Source organism: Dermacentor albipictus, chromosome 1, assembly GCF_038994185.2.
Source record: "Dermacentor albipictus isolate Rhodes 1998 colony chromosome 1, USDA_Dalb.pri_finalv2, whole genome shotgun sequence".
Taxonomy (NCBI): Eukaryota; Metazoa; Arthropoda; class Arachnida; order Ixodida; family Ixodidae; genus Dermacentor; species Dermacentor albipictus.
In genome coordinates this window covers 264,311,505-264,331,136 of record NC_091821.1, presented here as the reverse complement: position 1 = coordinate 264,331,136, position 19,632 = coordinate 264,311,505, and the positions used below count along the sequence as shown (strand labels likewise).

Genomic DNA, 19,632 nt, shown 5'->3' with positions numbered 1-19,632 from the left:
CGTCGTATGGCAGTTAGTGATGCAAATGTCTCAACGGGACTCAATGTTTCTTTGAACGAGGCTGAAACCCGCCGTAGTGGCGTAGTGGCTTTAGTGTTGCGCTGCTAAGCCCGAGGTGACGGGATGAAATCCCGGCAGTGGCGGCTGCATTTTGATGGGGACAGAATACAAAAAACGCCCGTGTATCGCGCATTGGGTGCACGGTAAAGAATCCTACGTGGTCTAAATAAATCCTGAGTCCCCCACTACGGCGCGCCTCGTAATCATATCGTGGTTTCGGCACTTAAAACCCCATGATTTTCTAACGAGGCTGTTATATCGGCTACCTGCGGCGCACAACGTGGCGCCCCCCGTTTGGTACATCGGCGAAAATCGGAACATGCGAGTTTCAGGTGCTCTTGACCTAACGTCGATAAATAGTTCTGCTTAAGCACAACACGTACGCACCTGCATGAAAAATAACTATTGGCTGGCGTAGCAGTACGGCTTCCTTGTGGCCAGCACATGCTGCCCGATTAATCGGTGCAAATTAGTAGGCGCTCATTGTAAAGTATAATTATCGAAACAATCGTATCTCATATTAGCGTCCGAAGGAAATGGGCAATTGAGGGGCGAACACTGTTTTGGCCAGTTCAAATTCAGGATAATTCAATATAGAGGAACATGCAAAATTCTAGTTAAGATTAACGCAAGAGGTGAGTTAACATTAGTTTACGCAGAAAGATATTTTTCTCTTTGATTAGTTTACGCAGGAGCCATAGGCAGTGATACGAAGAGAGCGAGGAATAATCAGTTGCGACCAGGCGATGCACTGCGGGTCAAAGCTGCACGTGGGGTGAAAATGTGCCTTTTCTTTATTCTAAGCAGGTCCTTTGGTTTCTTTCTTTTTTATATCTCGCTTCTGCTCTCTACCAGACAAACAATCTGCAGCCTACTGCCATATCACTGCGCGCTGACGTGCGTCCTGCAGGACCTTTAAAAAAGTTTATCCAATCCAATGCTACTACCATAACCACGGCCAAGCGAAGCCTCAGTCACCTCGCGCATATCCTGAATGTAAAATATAACAAAACTTTCGGTAGGTGGACGTAGCGGTAAAGCTTCGCCGCAGGCTCGTCGCGCATGCCGATCAAGCTCGCTTTCAAATTCGCTCGCGCTTTAGGCTGACGAGAAAGCGAAGGGATTGCGCCTTCGCCAGATGTGAAAGCGCTCGCTCGCCGCACACTTAACCGGATGTACAGCGGAAACACCTGATCGTCGCGCTGCTGCGGGCCACGTTGGACGTGCCGAACTACAGGTAGCATATTTTCGGCACTCTTGGCGTCGCCGGTGTGACGCATCCGGCTTCGCCGGTCGCTGCATCGCACGCTCGCTCCAAACGCCGGACTGGGTCCGCGCCTTCATAGGGAATCAAAGCAGCAGAAACGTGCTTGCATTTTGACCGGCTATTCGGCAGTGCACGAGTAGTTCGCCTCCGCGGTCCGGGAATACATCGGTGATTTTTCATCAGATTCGCGCCGGAGGTTTGCACGCCCAGTGCGACCACTTCAGCCTCATTACCCCCTGTACCTCCGGCTAACCGGCGACGCCGCCAAGACTCGAGGTCTGACCGCCGTCTGAGGAAGGAAGGCTGCGGTAGGGCTAGTCTCCTGGCCCCCAGCCTCCCTTGACCCCAGCAAGGACTCGAAATATTTCAAGTTTTTTTTCCTCTGTCTATCTCTCTCCCTCTCGTATGCCGTGTAAAACGATGTGCTTGGTTTCAACTACTCCCTTTCCTGCCACAAAACAGCGCATACCGACGTCACATCGCAAGAAAATCATCAAAGGCAGCGGTAACGGGCTTATCACGACACATTTTCTGTGCTTATTACGACACTGTGCGCCTATTCTTTATCGAAATGCGCACTTCGCAAATACTTTTTTCTGTCTGTTGCCTTATGTCGCCTGCGGCTGAAAATTGCGTTACGAATGTAAGCATTCCATCAAGAAAGTCCTCTTCGAATCCTGGCTTTTAATGGAAGCCACCTGGGGCCAAATTAAAGAGGCTTTACTTTAGAATGCATTGGGAAGCTAAAATGATCGGTGGGTGGGTGGGGCCGGGGGAAAGCTTTCTATGGGCCTATGTATGTGCCTGTGTACCTCGGCGTTTACATGGCCCAAAAAACGACTCGAGCATTCTTGCAATACCTGAAATCAAGAGATTCTGGTAGGCGACTTTATTCTCTCTGCGGAGCCCCATGTCCGCACTGTGCTTCTTGTTTACCTTGTCCCTATGACCCTGTCTCCTCCATGAAGTAGCAAACTGCGTGCGTATATATGACTGACTTCTAAGCCTTTCCTTGTTTCGCTCCTCACTTCTTCCAGAACGATGAATTTACAAACTCAGTGCTACACGATGTCCAGTTATGTTACGCGTTTGTTCGAGGAACATTGTGATGTGAATGAATCTACACCGACGACGACAAAACAAGACAAATTTTTCGAGCGTTCTCAAACTAAAATCGGTGTGCGCGTGTTGTGTTTCGTGCATCCAATTACAGCGTGCAGTTTTCTTGCCTGGAAGAAAGAAAAAGTGATTAAATGGAAGATGGTGAGGTTTCATTGCCTACCCCGTAAAAATAAAAGTAAAATCAACGAGACAAACCAGTCCCTTTTTCGTTTGCAGAAATATCATCCTGAAGTTTTAAGTATTCCGTGAAAAAGATTGTCTGGGACCAAACTTGTCAGGGTCCAAAAAATAAGGTTCAGACTGCACGCGCTGGAAGTGAAAGGGGGTTAGGCTGCCCTGTAGCAAAGAGCAAGGGACGAAGACAAGCGCGGTTTTTGTCCGTTCGATGCGCTGATTCACTATAAAAACTAGGTTCCAATGCGCCCAATTCGCTGCCGTCTTGTCCCGTAGTATTAGACGTACAACGTAGGCTTAAGAACAGCTTGTATCCAGCGTAATGTTCAAGCGTAATGTACTAGCGAGCGCGGACAAGCTACACTCGTCATAAACGGCTAACGGACGGTTTGGCGCAGGCGAGCAATGTAGGCTTATCCGAAGCGGCTTTCAAGGAGACTGAATGTGTTGAAGTTGGCCTTTTTTTTATCCGTATCCTATATAATGTATATGATGGTCTATATTTGGCCCAAAGCGAAATAGAAATTGAACAGGCCGGTTAAATGCGGACCGCTGCGTGCGTACAATGTTCTTTGCTTCAGCCACACAAGTGGCAACAGCGAGCATAAAAGGCTGCTGGCTTAAACAAACGCACTTGCCGTATTTGTCGCGTCTTTGTACATGCGCACTTCAAGCTTTGATCTATACTGTAAGCAACTGTAACAGTATCTAGACAGTTTTATGGGATCGCATCTAATTACAGTCGAGTAGCATTTGAACTTCTAAGATTATATATATATATATATATATATATATATATATATATATATATATATATATATATATATATATATATATATATATATAAACGAGAACCACTGGCGCGACGGAAGAACTCTGATGTGGGGATATAAATTGGACTTCCTTGAACATGCATGGTTCTTTGTCACTTCAAACTGAACGCTGAGCGGTATTTATTACCACTACAACATTTAGCCTTAGTCCTCCTTTCCTTGCAGCTAATTTATTCGTTCACCCGGATAAATGTAGCCACAGGTGTGTTCTCAAACAGCGCCGCACAAACACATAGATCGGAGCTTCGATACAGCTCGTCGCTGTTTTTCAGCCATCCCCTCACCGGCACAGAGAAGGTAGCAGGGTCGGAATCACGCATCAGGAAACGATCATCTTAGAGACAGTTCGTTTTCGCCGCGCAAGATGAACATCGCTCTTTTCGTTCGTGTTTGGGTAGCAATTGCAACGTTTACTTTTTTGCTTTCTTATGCGCCTCTTTCCTGTTTTCCTTTCTTTTTTGTTTTCTTCTTTCTTCTTTTCTTTTTCTTTTTTGCCAAAGGGATGGCACTAGTTCGTTTGCTTACAGGAGAGGCGATGTGTGAAACGAGCTCCGTGTGGATATGCGCAGGCTGGCTCTTTGTTTATTTATATACTCCAGCCGCCTCTTGTGAGACGAAATGGGCGTGCATCGTATCACTGGGTCACCCCCTCAGCCAAAAGTCAGATCATCCGCCTTTTCGTCCCGCGTGGTGCACTCGAGCCATCCGGGCCACGAGGCTTCGGCAAACGCGACGATGGCAAAAGGCGAACTCGGAACACAAACTGTAGGGGAAAAAAAGAAAACCACCAACGAAGGAGAAAGAAGTGCGGCCCATTTCTCCCGGTGGGAGCTCCCTCACACAGTTCGAGTTGTGGCGCTAAGCAAGACGAATGCGGAGAGGCGCTTGATTTACGGGCGCCCCGCCACTGTTGCGAGCGGCTGCGGGCTGGCACGGCTGCTCGGGCCCAGCAGCAGGCGCCGGCGGCGAGAGCTCCACTGCCCCGCGGTGCCGGAGCGCTGTTGCCGCTCGCAGCCGCAACCGAGGGCGTCGCAGACGGCCGTTCGACAGATACCACTCGCCCCCTCAATCTTGCCCGCCATCCCTTCACTCCCAACTACGCACGTCTCCCGTTGCTCCCTGCCCCACTTTTCCTCACCCACCACGCTGGCACAACGGGACCGATTGTCGCCCTTTAATACGAATCGATTCGACACCTGAGGCCACCTCGCGCAGACGCGCTAAAGTGAGGGGAGCCCCTTGCTTCGCTTTCTTTTTTGGTTGTTTATTTGGGTTTGAACTTGTTGACCACGCGTAAGACCCGAGTGACAATCGATGGCTGAATTTTCGTGAAAATAGTGTCGAACGGAAGGGCGAACGTACGCGCTATTTCTTGTTTTCCGTTTTTTGTCTGCTTACTTCCTTAAATCAGAAGCTTTCCCTCCGTCGTATTTTTCTGTTTACCATATTATTTCCTATTTGCTTTCAACAGAACACTCGAGGACGGTGTTCGGCGTCGATCTCTCGTCAGAGATGTGGCTCGTCGATCGTTCGATACCTTGCTTCGCGAAACACCCACATTCACCTGGAATCGTCGTCAGCGAGCGCCGTGCATACGTTTCGCGACGATTTAGGATCAGCTTAGCAACGGTGGGTACCACTCGTATGTTTGAATTCTTCGATATGACTTCTTTGATCGTTATGCTGCTGCAATGACGAGCGCATCACGTCGGGTCACAAGGGCAAATTAATATGGCTTGTCTTATCTGGCAGAAAATTCTTCTCTCAAAGAACTTGCGTTCGGCAATAACATTACACAATTAATCGGCAATCTGCTTACCAGGCAAATATGCGTAAGTTATTTCCTATCCTGACCAGGCATTTCAAAAACAACAGTAACTTTCGATTTTTTTTTTCTGGAAGAGTCTCAGTAAGTAAAAATAGGTGAAACGGAATTGCCGCTCAAACGGGATGAGAACCTCTAAATTGGTTGATTTGGTATTTGGGTCATTCAAAAAGAAAAAAAACACATCTCGTTATTAATAACCAAATATTTCGCAACTCTCTGTAAACAGAACGACAGAAGAGAGTTTTAAAGCTTTACTTTTTCAGAAAGAGGCAGGCTTTGATATATATCTTTCGCGACGCCTGCATTCTATATTCACAAAGACCGACTAAAAAGTGCATTAGCGCAAGCTCTTGGGCCAGTTGTGGATGATGAACTTGAAAAAAGGGGGCACCAGCTAAACACAAAAGAGGTGCACACAAGGAAAAGGCGTTAGACACGGACGGACGCTGGAAGTCGTGGCAAAGAGTCAATCATGATGCAGGTAAGAATTTGATAGACTTTGAATGCATAAAATATACAGACCTTGGCAGTTTCGCGGCACCGCCACTCACCCAACAGACGATCACAATTAGGACAACATCAATTTCGGGCGCCTTACGGGCCACCGTTCGATAATTTGCACTCAGACAGCGTGCTATTCTGCCACCGACTGGAGCAGTAAGAGCTGTGATTTTGTTGGGATACGTCGCCGGCAACTTCTCTAAATCGAAACTATCGAAGCCTGGCGAATCAGGTAGCCCTTTACCGCGCATTAACCGCAGGATCAGCTAGCTGCTACGTTCAGTACTTTGTGCTTAGCATATTTAACAGTGATAACAGGGCGTGTGAGATCGCGTTGTTTACTGCTTCTCAGTAAACATAACTCCTGTTAACTGGAACATATTCATGTGGCTCCCCTTCAAGTAAACAATTTGGTCATCTCAAATAATTTTATTACCGCGCAGTGCTCCTTGAAGGCTACTTTTTAACTATACCGCTGTAGTTTTCCCACAATGTTATCGCTCCGACACTCTATAACAGTTCACGTGTCGTTCGAGTCACTTTGACGGCTCGTTCGTATCACGAACGTTAAAGGAACGGTGTCGGTGTTGCATATACGTACTTTACTTTTCGCGGAAACGCTCTTGGTACTCTGCAAGCGAAGTTCGCATTTTCTAGAACTTATCTTTGCGGCATGCCTCTGATGATATTGTGTTGCTTCAGTTGGGTTTCGTTCGTACTTGTAAAAGCTCTCTGATTTCTATTTCATATGTTTTCCTTATTTTCTTGCTGACCCTGGATTGCCTGGTTTCTGATCTGAAAGGAAAGAAATGTTTTTGCTTCGCAATACTTGCCATAGAAAGGAATTTCAGGCATACGTTAAATAAAATTCATGCCCCATGTAATCGCTGTATCGGTCGTGGTCACTCAACATGAGGACCCGCCGCGGTGGCTTAGTGGCTGTGGTGTCGCGCTGCTAAGCCCGAGGGCACGGCATCAAATCGCGGCCGCGGCGGCCGCGCTTAGATGTGGGCGAAATGCAAGAAACGCCCGTGTACCCGTTTATTGGGGGATCCCCTGGTGGTCAAACTTAATCCCGAGTCCCCCACTACGGCGTTCCTCACAATCAAATCGTGGTATTTGCACGGAACACCCCAGAATTCAATTCAAGTTCATTCAACATTATGGCCTCTTTAATGGTTCCATGCAACATTAAACCCAATGAAACCACGAGATTAGCATATATTTGGAAAGCAGGAACGGAAGGCGACAATTCGGTGACACCTGCGTAAGTATTTAGCGTTCTTCTTTGACCCTTATGGAGTCTGCTCGTTCAATGGAAAAGACAGTAATTATATCAAGCACATGACAGTCTCGCCTGTCTGGCGTATATCATATATGGAGACTATAACCGACGGCACTCGCAGGAAAAACTGAGTTAGGGTTTTTATATGCCTCATTTTATTACGCTAGCCGGTTTTTACACTAGGAATAGGTTTAGCACAGGTCTGATAAAGATAACGAATATAACAACAACGGAACAGTTCCCGACTGTCTACACCACGGGAACCAGTTTAAGGTGCCTAGTTAGTAATGCACGAAAAGCCTGTGAGCACAGGCAGAGGAACGTTTGCGTTCCCTATTATTTTCGTCGCACTGTAGCCAGGGTAACATTTCTAAAATCTCTTCGCACTGAAGAGTAAACTCACACCCGGGTCTTCTGAAACATTTCTGAGTTGCTATGCTTTGGCATTTTCCAGCGCAGAGAGCGCGTTCTTAAAGTTTGAATTGCGCGTCTAGCGGTACCGTTGTCCTTTCACGAACAGCCTGCGAGCTAGGGAATTCTTTCAACGGATTATGGAATGGTGAAGCCGGAGCCAGAGCTCCCGCGCGGATACAGCCGGCAGCAGTGTCACTTCACAACTGTCTCAGAGAAGGTCGGAATATGGTCCACTTCGCTAGTCATCTCGTTTGTGATGGCAAGACTTGAGGGGGGCAGGGGAGGATGGTGTGTGTGCTGTTCTACGAGCGTCAGCCTCTTCCTGGAGCTTTTCGTCTTCGCCTGGGCGGATAACGTCGGATTCGCGACTCGCTTCCGCGGTGGGTAGTGAATCCTCACGGGCGGGAAACAGCAAAGAGCTCAGGTTTCTCAACAGTCGGCCGCGCCGAGTGACTGCGCCGTCTTGGAAGAAACGCCGAGATTTAAGGGGCGCGCTCGCGTGCGTTTGGAATTAGAGAGGAACGCATAAGGAGGAGAACGCGTCGAGGGAGGAGCGAACGCGAGTGCGCTAAGCGTCAGGGCTCGCGAGGAGCGACAAATTGGCTGCCGCAGCGCGCGACTCGGCCCCCTGGTACAGCCGCTGTACTATTGACTGGAAATAAGGCGGTCTGCCGGATTGTTCATCTGCTTGGCCGTACACGCCGGGCTGGGCTTTTCGGGGCGCCGCTCGTTAACGGCTCGAGACAGTGCGCGCTGTCACCGGGTCGAATCTGCAGAGCCACACTGGCTCGTTGTGCTCGGGGGATAGCGAAGCGTAATTGGTTCCAACTCTCTTCCGGCCGTGTGTGCGGCCGCTTCCTCGGATCGTCGTCGCACCAGCGCGCACGCAAGGGCGACGCTTTTAATCCGAGCCGCGCGTTGCGAGCGGGTAGCGAGTGCGCCGTGCCGAATCGCACTTCCATTTCCGCCTTTCTGTACTGCCGCGGTATTTTCTTCGACTTCAGTGTTTTCTGCACCTTGTCACAGATTAAGAAAGGAACGAGACCTCGCTCGCTTCTTGGCGTTACTACCTGCCATGGTCTACGGTACTTCTGCGGTGATAATTGCGAAAAGGTGCAGGCAGCGTGACGGTTGAGCTTCTCTGACTGTTCGCGCCAGTGAAGTGACTCCTTTTCTGTCAGAGATACGTGCGTGGTTCAAGGATCGAGGCCAAAGATGTAGATGCCTGACGGAGGCCGGAGAATGCGTGACAAGAACAGAGCCATTCATTAATTTAATCCCAATCCTATTGCCGTGTTGCTTCTCAGGCTGCAATGACGTTGTACGAACTTTATTTGTATAAAATGCACAGTTACAAAAAGAGGTTTCATTATGAGCGGACGTTCTGGATGGCGCCGATGCATGCAAAGAAATCGCTGCAGTAATGTTAAAACTTTCAGTGAATGCCTGGAAAAAGAAATTGAAGCAAGACAATTGGGAAATATATTGGAGAAAATATTCTGGACGGCAATATCGCCCACTTGCTCGTTACAGTGTATCAGAACTTTGTAATTCAGTAAAATATGCAAACTGGTGATTGCACTCCCCTGACCCGCAATGGCACCTTCGACTACCTCGTCGTCTATGTCGCTGCGATGCAGCTTTACTCTGTCGCTTGTGGCTGGACGTCGTTTTCACAAATGAGCTTTGTTGTTGTATCAGCATGATGGACAGTGCCTTGTGCGATTTCATTCGACCATTCAACACATTTTCTGTTCCAATTCCTGTTTTTTTATGAACAAAGATGGTCTCTGCGTACTAATATAAGCTGAGCAGACGACAATCCGGCTACAGAAGAAAATATATTGAGGCCTTAGACGGTAGAGTCATCCGTAAAGAAAGGCATCAAAGCCCTGCTGCACTTTTTAATGGCAGAAGTGCTGTTCGACAGCCTTTGAACGGCGCAGTGAATGTTATTGCTTGTGCGAGCGCTTCACTTTTATCACGTTCCTTTTTTTTTTTGAGCGTCCATTCTCGTCCGCCGCTCCACTCAATGAAGTTCAGTGATATTCGCGCTCACTCAAGAGAATAGAGTATAATTATTAGAGAGTATGCCGACCAATTGGTTGTTTACACCAGGTAAATATGAATGTTTGAAGCTGACCATTTCGTCACAAGCCACATTGCAAACCAGGAACAAGGGGTATCACGTCTGTTTCACAAGCTACTATCAAACTTGAATATATGTATGTATTTACTACGCCCAGAGCGCACCAAAAACAAATCTACTTTAACTAGGGTGACTCTCGAGCGATGAAATACTAGAAATTAAAGTCAGGTTACATCTCACCCAAAAGCGTTACATATACAGAAACATGACGAACTGTGCCTTGAAAGGGATCGGCAAATAAAGAAAAAACAAAGAATTTAAAACAGTATTCTATATTTCTTTCAGAGGCGGAAAGTATGCATTGACTGCGTCTTGGAATAGTTTCTAGCCCTGCTTTTTAGTGCGCGCATCGTATAGTCAACTATAGTCAACCTTGTCAACTGTTCTGTGCTTGCTGAAAGCGCGGTAAGCTAGTTGATAATATCTCGCTTAGCTTGTGTGAAAGCTTTTGTCCACGGTGTTGACGTAAACATGATCCTTGCAGAGATATTGAATATGATATTTCATTGGCAGGGGCAGTTTCATTCTTTCAGTGTGTATTCATTGCAAATAAGAATAAAATTGCCTGTCAACTCAATTGCCATTTCTCAGCCAGCCCGTCCTGCTGAATTCAAAGCACGGCCCAAGACGAAAAATGAGCGTCTATATACGAGTTTTCTTGAGCACTTTCATGTGACAGCATTAAATTAGCTGGACGTAAGACCGTTTTTAGAAGGCGAGGTCCTTGGACCACGGTCGTGCGCATCGCTGACGCAGAAAGTGACCAGGGCGTTGCTGCATTGCTTCAAGTCGGCAGGTCTCTGAGACGGCTTATAGATTTGGTGAGTACCATCAAGCGTGCGCCACCGATGCTTGCTCTATTCCCTTATTTCTCTTCTTTTTTTGTCCCTATATATCTGTTTCCCCCATGTCCAGGGCAGCAAATGGGACGCGCGTATTGTTAACCTCCCTTCATTTCCTTGCCTCTCTCTCTCTCTCTGTCTATCATGGGTTCAGGTGTTCGGCCTACGGACGTATAAAATGGTGTAGATCTGCTTTCCGGTGCCTCACATGTGGTGGGGACCACAACTTAAGTGAATGTAAATCTCCAGGAAGAAAGATGCTGTCCTTGTATTGGAGCTCACCTTGCAGTTTACTCCAACTTCTCTGCAATGACACAGAAAATTCAAAATCTGCAGGATCGTCCAAAGAAGGTGTTGTTACCGTCAGGAAGAGATTGTTTGCTGATGTTCGGACAAGAACTCATCGCTGCGCCGGTGTCACAGCCTATCAGCGAATAGCATTATATGTGCCCCTTCGTCAGTGCCTATCTCTAAGAGAGAAACAGCCTTTAATGAACATAATGCAGAGGTTAAAATTGCCAATAGTCCGAAGTGCTGTTCCGGACACTTATGATTAAGAATGGACCAATGAAAAACAGACCTACCCAGACAGAGCTCTCAGCATAATGATTATGCACGCCCATCCTGTCCTGAAATATGAGCTGCGCACCAGTGGCGCTTCAAACAAGCGCTAGCTTTATATGTAGAAGCGGTATTCTCGCACAAAAATAAAAAAAAGTAAAGACAGAGAAAAAAAAACGTCTCCGTATTCTCCTAGTGCAACTGACGCTAGGAAATACGATGCTTGGTGTATTCACGCACAACCACGCCTCGCACACGAGCGCAAAAGATATCTCGAGTTCCACAAGAACCCACGATAAAGCCTATTATTCTTGGAAGCGCAATGAGCTTTCTTATGCTCGGCGCAGTAGATTACACCAATACTACCGCATTTTGAGAATTCAGCCTCTTTTCATGAGTAGGTAAGAAAAATTACCCGTGCACGAAAGTACGGTTCTTTTTCTTCCCCGTATGCTTAAATTATGCCCATAATTGACAGATAATGTCGACAGCTCCGGCCACTTCGGATAACTTGAAGCAATTATCGACACCGTCTGTCACTAAGGCCACGCGAGAGCACGCACGCTCTGTTGCGCTCAGCAGCAGAGAGATGGGGTATCAATGCTCTTGCCGATATCGACGTTATCGATCCTTTTAAATTCTAATATTTCCGTGTGAGCCTGACCGTTCTTCGTCGCATTGATCGCTTCCTCTATGCTTTCTTTTATTTCATGTTACCACCTTTTTCCTTTTCTGCCGTCTTTATTTCAGTACCTCCGATAGCTTTCGTGAAATTTGCTGCTAAAAGTTTCAATCTGGGGGCCTTCCTGTCAGCCGTGATTAAAATGCAACGTGGAGCTATGGTATGGACGCCCTCGTTAATCTAAGTTGCATGCGCACCGGATAGAACAGTCAAGATATTTTTGTTAATTTTTTACTACATGTATTTTTTTTCACTTTCGCAAACAGACCCCGCAAAGCTTTAGGTAACCCGCATAAAGCATGCTCAGAGAGAGAGAGAGAGAGATAGCTGATAAGGCAATAGCAGGGAGGTTAACCATACAGGCTGATCCCGGTACGTTACACTGCACTGGGGAAGCGAAAGGGGATTGAAAGAGGAGAAGGAATAATTTCACAGTTGGCGCTGTTAGGCACACAAGCGGTCATCACTGAGTCAGTCACAGGTGGTCATACAGGCTGATGCATTTCATGAAACGCACAGACGCCTTTGTGGCCTTGCACAGAGCAGACGCACGAGGCCACGGGCTCAAGATCTACTCTGTGAAAGGACGGTCGTCTAAGTGCTCCAAAGCCGCACGAAGGACACTTCTCTCGCCTTCGTATGTAGGACAGTCACACAGGAGATATTTGGTCGTTTCTTCGACACCACATCTCCTGCAATTGGAACTGTCCACCATTCCCATTAGGAATGAGTAGACGCTTGTGAAAGCAACTCCTACTCGCAAGCGGTACAGTAGCGTTTCTTCCCGTCGGTTATAACCAGGTAAAAGTAGCGATGTCATATATGGGTCCATGGCAAGCGCCGGTTGGTGAACTCCAGTGGGTTTCATTGCCTTACAGTAATAATACGAGCACGACCGCTGAGGTGTAGCGCTGCCTCCGTTCTCGACAATGCTATCGAGATGCTTTTATATAAATCATGTGCCTCAAGTGCAGCTTTGTGGTCACTTTCATTGCCAGTAATGTTGGAGTGCCCAGGTAGCCACTGAAATACAATGTCGGGGCCTCCGTCCGCCGCCTGATGGTAGCGTAATTGTATCTCTGCTACCAATTTTTCATGTGGGCTTCGGCACAGAGCTGATAAAGAGTGATTGCAGGGCTGCCTTGGGATCACAGAATATAACCCAGTGATTTGGTGATTGTTGCTGCACATATAGCACTGCGCTACAGAGGGCCGAAAGTTCGAATTCGGTTGATGTTGTCACGTAGCTGATCTTGAACTTCTTGCAGATTGACATCGACGGAATGACTACCGCACCAGTAGAGGTGGTCAGAGCTGAAGAGCCATGTGTATAAATGGGAACTCAATTGGAGCACGAACCATGCAGTAGATGTAGAGCGGCTTGATAGAGGGCGCAAGTTGGCAGGTCGAACTTTTTTCCAACTTCTGGAATGGACAGCCGCACTTGTGGCATATGCTCAGAGAAGTGCCATTCAAGTATAATTTTTGAGGGTTTCTTTCTTACCGGGAATTATATGCCTAGACAGAAGAACAAACACCGAACTGCCGCTAAATCTTTATTGTTTTATTTCGGTAGCAATTATATGAACATCCCAGGTGAATTTCCGTCCTCGTCGTCGGCGTCGCCGTGAAGTTCCTTATAAAGTCCAAGTGCGTAAGATCGCGGATGTTCGCCGTACGCTGTAGGTGCAGGTGAAGCATGCGAGAGTGAGCCGAGAAGGATGGTTGCCTGGTGCGGCGACGCCTTCTCGCGCGCGCAAGGGAGGAAGGCGGAGAGGGTGCGAGCCGACGTTTAGCGCGCGCAACAGGGGAGCGGGGAGATGTGTGAGTGCTAGGAGTGGGAGGGGTGACGTAAAGCCCCTTGAACTTCGTGAAGAAGCGACACTCTCCACCACAAGGGCGGAGGCTCACGGGCTTCCCGTCCCAACGTGGGCGCGGCCCGCGACCCCTGCCGACCACTACCAAGAATGGGTGGGGAGGGGTTCCTCAGGACCCAATAAAGTTATTTCCTCCTCCTCCCCCGCCTTCACTCCTCCTCATTTCTCCTCTCTTTCACGCTCCCTCCCTCGACCGTGCACGCCGCGTACACCGCTAGACCGTAGCAGACGACCTTTCACAGAGTGAATGCACGCATAGAAAGGCGGCGCGCTTTAGGCGCTGCCGTTGGCTTTCTAGCTCCGAGTAACTTCGTGTACAGCATAGAATTTCTATTCGGACGGCTATACAAATTCAGTGATGGCAGGTTTTTTTTTCCTGTTTTGATAATTATTTGTTGAAAAAGTATCTGAACAAGCGCTAACGTTGTGCCATGACGACTACAAATGTATCGCGTGCGCTACTGTAAGGTACGCAACATTTGTCAGGTGAGTTTCCCAAGATGCTGTTGCGAATACTTGTAAATTCCACATTTACGATTGAATTCCAACATCCTGACCTCAAGCAAGGCCTCAGTAGCGTAAATAATCCGTGCCGTCCTTCCCATGTGAATTCGCGGCGCGTATCAGCTATGACGTACGAAGGCCGACAAAGGGCACGGACGATCGCCGCTCTGTAAGGCTCCTTAAACTTCGTAAAGTACCGCCCCGCTTTGAAGAATGTCGCCCCCTCCTCGCGTGCTCTGGTCGACGCCGCGTCGCCATTGGCCTAATGGCATCACGTGGGCCCTCGCGCCGGCTTCGTTTGTTTACAGTAGCGCTTCAGCGCCATTTTCGCTTGAGAAGCGTCTACGGAGTAGCGAGGAGCCCATGTTGGCTCCATTGCTCTTCTGTGTTGTTTTAGTTTGCGAACGCCTTGAACTTTTGTGGCAAGTGCGTCATCGCTTCACGGAATTTTCAGTCACCACAACCTGCGGCGCCTTCGTATGCCAAAATAGTTTCAGCAAAAATAAGAAGCTCTTCTCGATACCGTCCGGTAAGCGCTACGGGTTAGGAAGAAAAACATGAATTCATAGAATTGGGAGCGAGAACTTCAGACCAACATTCTCCACACGACCATACGAGGTAGTTGCGAGTCCCTCATAGTATAGTCCTACGCGACGTGTACTTTGTTTATATAAGAAGTACGGTCATATTTGGTGCTCGTAACCACATTGTACGAAAACAGGCTTGAATTCGCGGAGCGAGGGTGCGTGCGAAAACGTGATTACGAAACCCTTAGGATTCAGCGCATTCCTTTTGAAATTTGAGGCTCGAGCGTGAAAACTCGTCTTAGGAAAGCAACTCTCTACATTTTGTGGTTACTAACCAGCCTTCTTTAGAGCGAATACCTTTGTTTGCCTCTTTTGTTCTTGTTCGTCATTGGCGGTCGCCCGGTGGAATTGCGACACAAAGGAAAAGTGAGCATGCCCTCCCGAAACCCCGTTCATCGCAGAACGACAGCCTCATAAGTCTTTGAGACGTAGTTGTTAATTCTTGTCAGTTTTAAAGTGTGTGTAGGTTAAGATGCGATGGTGGAGCACTCGCAAGGAAAACGTGCGGTCGCCCGCTCGTTCACTGGCTTATTTAGTCGTCGTTCGCTCGTTCGTTTAGCCGTTCGCTTACTCGTTCGTTCAACTATTAGCTCGTATGACCACTAGGTCGTTGAGACACGCGTCATGAGACAACAAGTGGTGCCTCAATTGAACGACTGCATCATTTCACTTACCGCAATTTCTGCCGCGTCATAGCGCGGCAATTCTTTGCGCGGTCATCATTTCACTGCAGCCAGCGGCAGAGTGTAAACAAACTCGATCGCACTCCGCGATGCCGGCATATCTAGGGGACAAACGCATACAACACGCGCTAAGAAACCTCCGTAATGCGTAGGCAGAGTCACATATGCAAGGAGAAAAGGCCCCCAGATTTTCACGCGCCTGCGCACAAACGGCTGGCGATCCCTCAAATGAACGCCTCGGCTGACGGCTTCGGGCGCGCTGTGTTCTCGCGTGCCTGGTTTGCGAGAGAGATGGCCAGGAAGGGGAATCCGGCCGTCGCTGTCGCCGCTCTTCGCCACTCAGCTCCGACAGCGAGTGTCCGCGCTCATCAAGTGAGACGTGTTCATGCTTGCTTGTGCGCACTTGACACCGTGCTTTATAATTTAGTTACTAGACGGATGTTTGCAGCACTGTCTACAGCTAACAAAGCTACTAACGTTATTATATCTGTCTAATAATTTACTATCGCAATCAATGCTTGGTCTTCTCGACGAAACTGGTCTTCTTTTTCTCTGGTTTTCTGAAATGTAATTTGTGCCGGAACGTCAATTCGGGGTTAGATCCTCTTTATTTAATATTACCTTTTGAACTATTTGATTGATTTGTTCTTTATTTATTTAATGAGTAATTAATTAGGCTTAAGGAGCCAGAACAATACCAAAATTACGAAAGAGAGCGTAACAGAAGGTCCTGCTATTTATTTTGACATTTTGACCACCTGATTTTCTAACGTGCAAAATTGTTTTAAAACTATCAAACAGTTTAGAGAAGCCGGCGACGAAAGTTCCTAACACTCCCAATTTGAGCAAATAAATCAATCAATAAACAATAAGTGAGACCTGAAATAAAGCGCCTTTAAAGCTTGGGACTTTTTATTTTTGAACCATACTCGGTGAAGGCAGGCTAAAGAATATTTGCATTACACTGAGCTTTAGTCAATTGAACCCGGTCACAGACATCTGTAAAGTATTAGACTGAAGCTAAATAAACTGTATACTTCACTGGATGCAAGCTGCAATAGGCTGATGCTGTTCGTTATCATCTACCCCATCCTCTACAGCGTACGCACACTTAACTAACCTACTGCTAAGACGGCCTCGTGTAGCTCAAGTCTATAGATGGGGCAGATTTCTCAGTGCAGATCGCATCTGCGTAGATGGACGTGTTCGAAAGCGAGGCGGCTACGACAGCATCGGGTTTCACACTCATCTTAGCAGGAACCTGTATGGCCTGATAAAATAAAAGTGCCACCCTGTGAAGCAGCAACTGTTCAAAGCCCGTAAGCTCTTCAGGGGGCACACTCGGTGAGAGGCATAGTTGAAAAAGTGTCCGTATCCTTTGCAAAGGCGGAGACAGCGCTCATGACGTGTGGGCTCGTTATCATCTGGTGCCGCAAAGGTCTCAAACGACGTGTTTCTTGCTCTTAGACCGTCTTTTTTGTTCTTTCTGGTGAATTGTGGGGCCCACTGTCCTCCCCGATTGTCTCTTCATGTGCGCCACAAGGAGAGACACTCGTCAACCCCATGTCACAGGGTTACGTTGTTCACACCATGGCCATGTTTCGGGCGGTATCACGATGCCGACCTGTCTGCACATGCGGTTGGTTTCTGCGTGTTTGTCGTGGGCGAGGAATAATGACCATGGGGTCATCACGCGCGCGGCTAATGGGAACGCGTATTTGGCTTTGACTTGTAAGTGACAACTTCGCAACGTGGTGCCACCTACTGACGTGGTCTAAAAACGAAGACATCAGAGGTTTCGTCCTGGCGCGTTCTGTCTTTGTGTAGATAACAGTACATTAAACCTGGGGCGGGGGGGGGGGGGGATGCTAGTTGGCGTTCCAACTGGTTAATTGAACTGTTCGCACAATTTCACGCTTGTCTCTAGAATGGTAGCTCTTTATGTGAAAGAGCTATACAATGTTTCGTAATTGAAAGCTGTTAGTGTGTCCAGAACACAAGAAACAAAGGAAAAAGCATCACTGTCAAAGAGAACCGAAAAATTGTCACCATACCTGAAAACTCGCATCATTTGCAACCTATTAGCTTACATTCGACAATGTTATTCAAGTGCGCCAGGAATGAGTCATTTAACAGCGGGATAACTCATTACCCCATGCAAAGTCTGATTTTTCTTAAAAATACATCACCGTATTCCTCAACAAACGTTGACTTGAAGTATACTTGTAGCTCATCAATAAATCTCAACATGATTACACCGAATTTATTTTAAAGGCTCCACATCCGTATTCAAAAATTCAGTATTCGTTACAAGTAATAATTTATTGTGCAATTATTTTAGGTATGCTTGAATGGGAGATGAAGCTTGTTAGTTTGCAAGACGCAGAAGCCGTACTTCTCTTTACTTTTTTCTTCAGTTGAGTAACATTTCTGGCGCGTCGTGCAAAAGCTGATATTAATGTTAACATACATGAGTCCGTGGGTAGTAAAAACGAGTTTCGCATGCGACGCGCCTTGCAACAGGCGTGCTCCATATCGCAAAAGAAAATGAAAAAAAGAAGAGTCCTGTTTGAAGGGAGATTAGCATCTTGATGTAATGCACGCTACTTCACACGAAGTTTCACGTAGTTACGGTTCGGGTAGGTTAACTCAGACGGGGAGCTGTTTGCCGTAACTATTATAGGTCATCGAGCGAGAGCCCTTAGGCTACATTAGGGCCCGATAGCGCAGCCATCGCTCTGCACGCGCACTTTGTTTTCTTTGTTTTGAACTTTGTTTTCAATGCCGTCATGGCAATATTAAACAAGGAACAACAACAACAAAAAAAGCTTATGCTGCGCTTTTATTGAAAACAATAACAATCTCGCTGACAACTTCCCATACAAGATGTGACTACTGCGTCAAATTCATTATAGTCTGTACATGAGATATTGCGTCAGCGTCAGAGTAGAAACACGAGGCTGCCTAACAAGACACTGAAGACAGCATACGACAGCGCACTGAGACAACAAGGTAATTCAAGTTATACTCAACAAACTACAACGGCAGTACATCGCCGAGCGTGTCCGACACGATGTACACCAATAGCTATACCCGCTGTTTCTGTTACAGCGATTATTCCGTTGTTACTGCGTTATTTTCCTGTTGATTGTTCATTTCGCAGATTGTTCAAGACAGCTGTCGAGATGCATTTGCGCTTAGAACCATCATGAAACTGTTGCGTCATTTAAAAGCAACAAACATTTATTAGAATGTATCGCAGACTACATATACTCGTCCGTAAGAAATAGGTATAATAAAATAAAACCTAATAACACTTTCATTGCGGCATTTGCAGACAATTAGAAGTTTTATTTCGGCCATATGTATAGTTTCCCGCTTCAAGAAACGTTTAAGTCAGACAGAAGCGAGTGCAGTCTGCTGCCACAAGAGCACGTGCGTCAGTGTGCGGTTATTTCGCAAAGGTGCGCACGCGTTCGGCCCTTACGAGAGTCGCTGACGAACAAGAAACTGAAGGGTCGACGAAGCGCACGCTTGCTGGCAAGGAAATGACATGGTTCTCTTAAGCGCCCCAAATCTGTTACGTATACAAATGGAGCGCTTGTAACTTGACAATACCTTTTTGTAACTTCTCACATGAAAAGCAGATATGTAGAGCTATCTACTGGTATGTCACATATATTTTAAGCCGACCACCAAAGCTACTTTCTTGACCGAGAACACGAAGCTTCTTGCAAAAATAAATAAATAAATAAATAAATAAGTAAATAATAAATAACTTTGCAGTTATATTTCTGGCGATCGGCTGAACCTTCAAGGCTTCGAATTTTTTTCGGCTATATTACGTCAACCGACCTGCCACTCTATATTTAATTTGTGGCTTATAGATTTTCCCGCGTTCTAAGAAAAACAATTCAAATATCAATTTTAGTGGCTTTTTGCCAGTCCCAAAGGCACCAAAAGCATTCAAATATTTGAGATATTGGTTATTCTGGCCGTCACGTCACTTAATTTTCGTGCCACACACATTTAAACGACTGGATCACACAATGTGTCTCTGAAAAAAAATTGTTGTTTGATGCTTTCTGGCTCAGCCGGGCAAGAACATCAAATTTTCGCCAAAATGCTAGAAAAATTTTCGAGAGAAAAAATAAACTGTCAGAAGGAGTTTTGAACTTCAACACGTGGAAATTGTTTTCAACTATATCTGTGATGGTTGAAAAAACTCTGGTTGAGTTCGCGTGGAATGACCCATATGTATTC

At 46.9% G+C, this 19,632-nt stretch overlaps 1 long non-coding RNA gene across 1 annotated transcript; it reads left to right on the top strand.

Annotated features, from left to right (window-relative positions):
- Positions 1 to 1,094: 1,094 nt before the first annotated feature.
- On the top strand, positions 1,095 to 13,219 carry LOC135902917 (uncharacterized). Its single transcript, XR_010564644.1, has 3 exons — positions 1,095 to 1,297; positions 4,928 to 5,085; positions 12,987 to 13,219. It is a non-coding gene; the product is annotated as an uncharacterized lncRNA (long non-coding RNA).
- The last annotated feature ends 6,413 nt before the right edge of the window (positions 13,220 to 19,632 follow it).